Below are 6,629 nucleotides of genomic sequence, written 5' to 3'. Positions count from 1 at the left end.
TGTGCGCTGTCCGGTGGTTCACCGGACAGCTACTGTGCGCTGTCCGGTGTGCACCGGACAGGCACTGTAGACTGTCCGGTGCGCCCATATCCAGTTTTTAAAAAATCCTTCCCCTCTCGCGCCCGAGGCCTGGCACCTCACTTCTCTGTTTCTCTGCCTCTGCTCTCGCGTTCAGGCGATTTCTCCCCTCACCGGCGATCTCCCCTCACCGGCGGCGACTCTCCGGCGACCCTGTGCCTGCGCTCGTCCTCTCCCTCTCTCGGTGAGCTGCACTCCGCTCTCCTCTCCCTTTCTCTCTTGTTCTCTGACTGAAGGCAGTGAAGCCCTTCTTTCTCTCCTCTTGCGCAAATCTCGAATCTCTGTGAAATCTAGTGAAACCATGTGGCCATTTGTGTTCCTATGTGTGCCTTAAACATCCTTGCAGGTTCCTAGCTCCTTCGGGAGGGTTTTTCACTTCTCAAATAGTCGTTTCACCGAAACCCTAATTCACCGCACGCCACGTGCTCGGTGAAATGCCCAAACCAGCCAAAAATGCTCCAATTGAACCCAAATTTTTCAGGCACCTTCACAACACTTCCAGTAACCTACTTGCCAAATTTCACGCCAATCCGAGATCCGAGGCTTAAATTTTACCAAATTTCCCGATTTGAGCGATCGTTTCCGAGCCGTGTGCCCAAATTCCTTTTTCTTCGCCTAAATTCAAACCAAGCACACACTTCACTCATATTCACCTATATAAACCTATTCGTGAAGTATCGGCTCAATTCCATATCGTTTCGTGCCTCAATTCGATTTCCCACCATCCTATGACACTATTTATCCGTCAAACGTCGTTTTCACGTCATTTGACTTCTTGATCGTCCCGTCTCGTGCCATATCTCTCTGTGTATGTATTTATTCACATTTCATATGCTTATGACTATGTGACTAATACGTGCTCACCTCTTCTGTCATTTCAGTGACCTTGTTTGACCGTGTGCCGTCTCCCGTCCTGCCTGGATCGTCACCTCTCGTGTGAGCTTTCCAGGTAGTCATCTCATTCTTTGCTAAATCTATCGGTGATTTTTGCTCTGTGCTTAGTCTCTCTATCTCGTTTGCAGACATTAGTTCAGGATGCCGCACACGAAGAATGCGTCGGCGCCAGGGGGTGGCGATGATGAGGATCCTCGTCGCCCCTTCAGGCAGGTCAAGGGCAAGACTGTCTACTTGGAGCAGCAGGAAGGCCGCAAGAAGCGGCGTACGGACAGAGAAGCCCGTGCAGCGGCAGCAGCTGCAGCAGCCGCTGCGCAGGCCGCACTTGGAGATCAGCCACAGACTCCATCCGATCAGATTGCATTTCGTGCTCGTCGTCTCACCTCCCGGCCTCGCTCTTCCTCTCATACCTCCGCTTCCACTCCGCCACCCACTCTGCCTGCTCCCGTCACTCCTATTGCTCCATCCACCTCCACAGCCATACCCACTACCTCCTCTACGCCAGCTTCCACTGCTTCCCCTGCTCCCGCTCCCGCTTCAGCTCCTCCTGTCCCTCCACCTCGATTCCGGGAGCGTGATGAGACTGAGGTCCGTCCTCTGGTTTTGGATCCTCGTCTGTTTGATCTTCAGCGTGCTACTGCGGCACGGGTACGTCGGTTCAGATACGTACCCGTGGAGTCTTGGCTACCAGCTCAGAGAGACCCAGCAGCAGGTGATCTTTTCAGCACACAGATTCAGGAGTCATTCTTCAGAGCTCAGATGTCTGCTCAGATAGCTCTGCGAGTGCACCGCCTTTTGGATCTTCCAGCTTTTCTGCTTGCAGCCGGTGCTGACTCTGAGGCACATCTCACCTATCTGCCTGGCCTTCTGACCCTTCTGACTATCAGCGGCAGATATGTTGAGGAGTGGGTCCGAGTCTTCTACGCCTCTGTTTGGATTGACCCGGATCATCACTGGATGAGGTTCCGCTTTGAGCGAGAGGATGTCACGATCACTGCCAGTCAGATCCGTCAGCTATTTGGATTCCCAGAGTCGACGACTCGCCTTCACAGCCTCTGCTACGGCTCTTCTGACCCTCCTCGTCGCCCTCACGGCGGTGTGGCTCCAGGGACAGCTCATGTCGCGGCTCTGTTCCGCCCGCCTTTCACAGATGGGTCGCGACGTTCACCAGCAGACTTTACTACAACAGCAAAGTACTTATATGAGCTCATCAGACGGACTCTTCTGCCGAGGATGGGTTACAGGGAGGCTACCACTCATATTCAGCTTTGGCTCCTTGGTGCCCTGGTCTCCCACTCTGAGTTTGACGTTGTGGACTTCCTGATTTGTGAGATCGAGGACACCGTTCTGGATGGGATTCGTGCTCGTCGGCAGTTGCCTTATGCTCACTACCTGTGCCACATCTTTGCGCAGCTGATTCAGCCACCTCGATTTCAGAGCACCCTTGAGGCCTCACGCCTTGTATTTGGATCTTACCGTCCTGCTCCTGAGATTCCTGTGCCAGCTTCTGCTTCTGTGTTTGACTCTCAGGCCGAGGATGCAGCTCTTCGACAGTTTGACACTCAGGGTACAGCAGCTGATGATGATGATGATGATGATTTTGGGGTTCCTCCTCCGCCTCCGCCTCCTATGCCTCCACGCTCACATGATCATGAGGCTGGGAGTTCTCGTGCTGCCCCTGCTCCTCCGGCTATGGACCCTGCTCTTGCGACGATTCTGGCCAACCTGGCAGCCGAGCAGGCCCAGTTATCCGAGACGATGCTCTCGATGTTTCAGAGCATGCAGGACAGGCAGGATGCACTTCAGCAGCAGCTACTTCAGGATCGGGCTGAGAGTAGGGCATTCATGGCCCTTATGCTTCAGCATTCTGGTATCTCAGCACCTCCGGTTCAGTCTGCTCCACCTCCTCCGATTCACGCTCCAGTGGTGCCATCGATTTTGTCAGGACCCCCTGTTGGTACCTCTCCGCTCCGGCCGGTCACTTTGGCGTTCACCTCTCCGGTTCTCAGCTCTGTCTGTCCGCAGCCGCCAGTGCCACCAGCATCTGTTGTTACCACTACCGCTGTGGCAGTATCTGTGACCGCTTCTGTTCCGGTAGCTTTTGCAGCGCGGCCTCTGTCCGAGTCAGTACCAGCTCCAGCTTCTACCGCAGATCCTGGATCCGAGACTGACTCTGACCCTCCGTCGGCGTTCGCTCTGCTACCTCGACCACGACCGGATGCGCCCCTGCCGCCTCCTCCTGCTTCAGATGTTTAGGTTCAGGTCCCTTTTGGTGTTTGACGCCAAAGGGGGAGAGAGATGAGTTGTGAGAGCTAGGGGGGTTAGAGAGTTAGTAGAGAGTTAGAGTCATTTTGATGTAATATATGTGCTTGCTACTCTCTGTACTAGCTTGATGTTTTTGGCTCACAAACTCGTCATATACTCTCGTTGGCTCACAAACCAGTCTTCTAGCTCTTGTTTCATTAATTTAACTCCACTTTTATATGAACAAGAATCTTATGATGTGTATGCGCTCACTCTTATTATTATGGTACACATTCTTTCTGTCAAAGATTAGTGAGTATAACTAACCATTCTTTCTATTGACGGAATCTTCAAAACAAACTACTCTCACAAAACTTGTAGGGTTGTCATCAATCACCAAAAAGGGGGAGATTGAAAGCATCTAGGCCCCTGGTTGGTTTTAATGATTAATGACAACGTAATATTATATGTGACTAATGTGTGTTTTGCAGAGATAAATGGTAAGTTAGGTCGCATGACAGGTAGTAGTACTACAACGGTGAAAACAATCCCGGAGATAAGAACTCGAAGCGACGGCTAAAACGACGGAACAAAAGGTGAAGGTCTACGGAGTCCGAGTGTCAAGGAGATGTGGACACTCGCGATTTAGTTAGGTCTTTTATTCTCTTTTAGCCGTACTATAAAGAGGGGTTGTCGATGAGTAGTTTGACCAAGAGAGTTCTAGTGTAGTGTTGATGCACAATCACACTCATATACAGTGCTAGGTGTCACTCTAGAACTCACACACAAGTTAGAGCGAAAACCGATTTGAAAATCAGCTAAAAAACAAGACTTAGTGTTTCTGGCTTTGGGGCACCGGACTGTCCGGTGCACCCTCTGCCAGGTGGGGCCAGGCTGGTCCACGGTAGAGTCTTTCCCGTTCGCAGAAACCCGAGAGCGCAGCGTTCAGAGTTGAATTTTAGTGGCACACCGGACACCGCACCGAACTGTCCGGTGTGCACCGGACAGTGGACTGTTCACTGTCCGGTGCGCCATGAGTCCAATGGCTCTCTGTCAGAACTAGCCGTTGGAAACGACCGTTGGCGCACCGGTGGCGCACCGTTGGCGCACCGGTGGCGCACCGGACTGTCCGGTGCGCCATCGCGCAGTGAATTGCCTGTAACGGCTAGTTGGTGGGTGAGGGCTATTTATACCCCCTCCACCCACCATATTCAATGTCTTGCACTCCACATTTATTCTAGCACATTGCTAGAGCATTGCAAGCACCAAAAGCCTAGTGAGGAGATTAGAGAATCATAATCCGCGCTTGTTCCTCATTAGCGGTAGTGAGAGCCACCTAGAGCACACACCACTTGCATTAGGCTTCTCTTGGTCAAGCGAAAGTCTACGGCTTGTTACTCTTGGTGATCGGCATCACCTAGACGGCTTGGTGGCGTTGGGAGCTCGGTGATCACCGTGAAGATCTTGTTGGTGACCCGACTCAAGTTTGTAAGCGGTCTCGAGGGATCCACCGCGCCGGAGTGGCAAAGGATCATCTCGTAGTGAGCACTTGGTTCTTGCGAGGACCAAGGGGGAGCGATACCCTTGAGCGGGTGCTCCAACGAGGACTAGTGGAGAGTGCCGACTCTTCGATACCTCGGGAAAAATTGGAGGAGTCTTCTAAACTTTGCTTTACATTCCGCACTTAATTCAAGCACTTTACATTGTGTATTTGTTTAGCTAGTATTTGAAGTATTATCTTAGCTTTGTTGCATTTCTAGTATTATATTCTTAGTGCTAGTTGTTGGGGTGAAGTTGGGCTCTTGCTTAGCTCTTGCTTAGGTTTTAATTAGTGTTGATTTTTAGAAAAGCCCAATTCACCCCCCCCCCTCTTGGGCATCGTGATCCTTTCAGGCCACCACCCCGATGCTGGAGCCCACCTTCCTCTCCCCTCTCCTCCACTTCCTACGTCTTCTGCACCCTCCCCTCTCCATCCATACACCAAACGCCAGCGCCATGTCACACGTCACATGATAGCTACCGTTGCCACTCGTGTCATCTTCACATTGCTCTTTAACGACTAATTCCACACTATCACTTCACCATATGCGGCAAATATTGCCACCACGCTCAACCATAGCCACATGCTGAGGCGAGATCTAGTGCCCTCACCATCGGTGACACCATATACAACTGCCATCATGACCACCCAACAACTACACGTACAATACCCTGACAATTGCGCCACATGATTGTCACTATTGTCATGGTCTTTTATACCAACACCATCGCTAATGGCGTGGCTATGAATGCCTACGACAATGTCAACAATGGGTCTGTTGTGTTGCGATCGCCACCGACCAATGTGGCACCCACACCCCTACCATGTTTTGTGGGTGTGAACCCAACTCCAATCCTATCGCTCATCCTCTGTCCCTCGCCATCCCCTTCAACCCACGGGTAACTCGGTGGGGGCACTCCAAGGCTTATCACTAGGAGGGTGATGGCCTCCTCGATGACTATGATGTGAAAACATTGCCAATCGCCACCAAAACCTTACCTAAACATGGTTCTTCACAAGCCACAACCACTGAGAATATCACAACTATCTGAGGGTCGTTCGCACTCTATCATCATTAGAGGCATTTGGGATGTAACTGTTCTGGCAGGAGCCCATGTGGGGACAGGGTTGCTAATCTTCTGTTAGATTCATGATAACTATCATTTTGGTGGAACATGACACACCGATCCACCTTTAGATCTAAAGACCCAAGCTACAACCATAGCACCATGACTTTTCTGGTTTTCAACCAGGTCACCAATTTAATGGACCTCGCCAAGAAGGCTAGTCTCTGCCTGTGATTTGAAGAACATAAGCAAGAACTCGAAAGTATGTAGCTCAATGAAAGTGACAACTGCAGATTTATGATTAAGATCATGATAATGGAGTTTCAAAAACCAATAATAATGATTGTTCAAAGATTGATTGACTCAAGTTCTAACATTTCCAGTGGTTGTTGATTATATAGTCTAAGGGGCATGCAAGGACCCATATTTACAGGGACACCTGAGGAAGGAAGCAATCTCAAACTCGACCTTCGAAGAGACCTATGGGTAGGGAGGCTAGCAAAGCTACAAAGCGAACTACATCAAATGGATCGGGAAGCTAGTCAAGTGCAGAGTACACTAGTATGTTGTTGGCCATCGACCTCACATAATCGAGGACACCTGAGGAAGGAAGTCAATCTCAAACCCGACTTTTGAAGAGGCCTATGGGTAGGGAGGCTAGCAAAGCTGCAAAGTGAACTACATCAAATGGATCGGGAAGCTAGTCAAGTGCAGAGTACACTAGTATGTGTTAGAGACGCACATAAAAAAGTTTGATTTTTGGAAAGAAATTGAAGGTGTCATTTCATCGAAGATCGACAAGGTAG

The sequence above is a fragment of the Zea mays genome, chromosome 3 (genome assembly GCF_902167145.1).
Source record: "Zea mays cultivar B73 chromosome 3, Zm-B73-REFERENCE-NAM-5.0, whole genome shotgun sequence".
NCBI lineage: Eukaryota > Viridiplantae > Streptophyta > Magnoliopsida > Poales > Poaceae > Zea > Zea mays.
Note: the sequence above shows the minus strand (reverse complement) of the source record.